Raw genomic sequence first — 2,324 nt, 5'->3', positions numbered from 1 at the left:
GGTGTTTGTTTTTATTACCGCATGCGGTCGAAGCATAGCTCTGGACCGACTATCGCATTGCGCCGTTACTTCGGTAATTGTTTCTTCAAGGTTGATTGACGAGCACAATGTGATAGAGATGCGTTGATTAGTTTCTCATGAGCCTTGAGTGCAAGCGGTGACTTGATTTCCTGCAAAACAGAGTAAAGTTTGGCTTGTCCTCCATCTTTTTGGCGTTAGTGGGTGTAATTGCAAACATTTATAATTATTGTCATACTAAGTTAATTTTCATACAATTGGTGCATAATTACTAACTTTTGGCTGCAATATCTAGATAAGATGGCATAAATAACTTGTATTTCTACAAGTTATCACACCTCAAAATTTAGATATATGCTTGTCCTCAAGCATATCTTCTACTAAGACAATCATGCTCCATTCTTATCCTATATTTCTGCGATGATTGGTTGCTCTGAATGTTACACTTAGGCATTCCCTAACATCGCACTTTCCTTCTATCCTTGTTAATTCTTAGCAAGCCCTACTTTATTCTTCTATGTAAAAAAATCCTGCTCAAAGACACTTTTCTAGTTTTCAAAGTAGAATGCTTAACCCTTCTTTATCAAAACAACTTGATGTAACTATATGCTGTGAGCAAAACTTTGCGTCATTTATTCATTTAAAGATAGTTGGTCATGGTTACCCTCTTCATTTTGGCTTGTCCCCACGAGTGTCATGCGAACATCCAACTACGGTAGTGTGCCAGTTCTAACTTTAACTCATGATAATCAGAGGAGTTGTCCCTTGCCTTATTTTTCTCTTTTTGGCTTATACTATGTTGTTCTTGGAGACACACCTTCGTTTTGGCTTGCTCCTACGGGTGTCATACGAACATCCAACTACTAGCAGGCTTCTTTCACAACTAAACTCTTATCAGGTTAGGAACAGTTTTGAAATTTTCCCTTGCGCTAACATTGGAGTTTTGCATAATTTTTTTTATTATTTTTTTTGGTAAATGAAAGTAGACGCATTTTCTGAAATACTGCATACTTCTGAGTTCATCTACTCAGACCTTCCCCACCCCCAAATTTAAAGATGAGCAAGGTCCTCATTGCGTTGTATGGATAGACTAGACAAACACTTAGAAGAAAATTTCAAAAAGAAAGTTTGAGCAGGACTTTGAAAGATAAAAGGTAAAGTACTACTAAACTAAGAGTTAACGAAGTGTTAGTCAAAATTTACTAAGTATGGGAAATGTTTCTAAGTGTAATATATTATACATCATAGCAACGCAATAAAGATCGTAAAAATACAAGAGTGCAAATATAGCAAAGATTAATAAAGGAAGATAAAGAAAGAGGCACGGGCAAAGAGTAGAGTGAATTATGTACTTTGATTGTATTGACTATTAACAAAGTATACGAATATATTACATATGATCGCATTAAAAAAAAAATTTCTCATGCCTGTACAAGAGTCAAAGAATTTGGTAAAGTTACAAAATTTGATTCAGACGATTTGCAGCTCACAACATGCTTCCAATAAATGCAGATACATTTTTGCTAAGGATGGGCCATTCGCATACATCCCCGCAGCACACCTCTTAACTAAATACATTTTTGGAGGATGCCTGAACATAGTGCATTTAACTAAGGTCGGGTAAAGGATGCATATGTGAGCACCCCTCACCGCAATGTATTTGGTTGTATTAGATGCATATCTCCCTTTTCTTTCTCCTTATTACACCCATCCTTTCGTTATATGCCAGTTTATCTTCCTCTCTTCCTAACTCAAGTTGACGAGAATAATTTATCAAACATTCACAAAAACATGTGCCCAAAGCTACTACATGTAATGTAAGGAAACATATGCGACATGAAACTTCTAGAGCATTAACAACTACTCCTACTAAATAACAATTATAACATGAAACAAATGATAAAAGAAAGCTGTAAAGAAGGCAAGTAAACATAGATGGGAAGGCCGACTGAAAGAAGTTCTCAGAGTTACCGCAATTGCTTTCCCTGCAGGTATTTTAATCTTGCTTTCCCAAATCAATGGTGTCCATGCGCCGATCGAAGTCACCTCCATAATAGGGTTTGATCCGCTGACCATTGACTTTGAATACGCTGCTCCCATCTAAAGTTGTTAATTCCACTACGCCGTGGGGAAAGATGGTCTTGATCCGGAATGGCCTGAACCAATGAGACTTCAGCTTCCCAGGGAACAGTCGTAGATGTGCGTTGAATAGTAGTACCTGTTGACCTTCGGTGAATGTCTGATCGTTGATGCGTTCATCATGCCATTTCTTTGTTTTCTCCTTATATATTTTGGCATTTTCATAG

This window comes from Benincasa hispida, chromosome 11, assembly GCF_027475165.1.
Source record: "Benincasa hispida cultivar pf3 chromosome 11, pf3_genome.v1.1, whole genome shotgun sequence".
Taxonomy (NCBI): domain Eukaryota; kingdom Viridiplantae; phylum Streptophyta; class Magnoliopsida; order Cucurbitales; family Cucurbitaceae; genus Benincasa; species Benincasa hispida.
Note: the sequence above shows the minus strand (reverse complement) of the source record.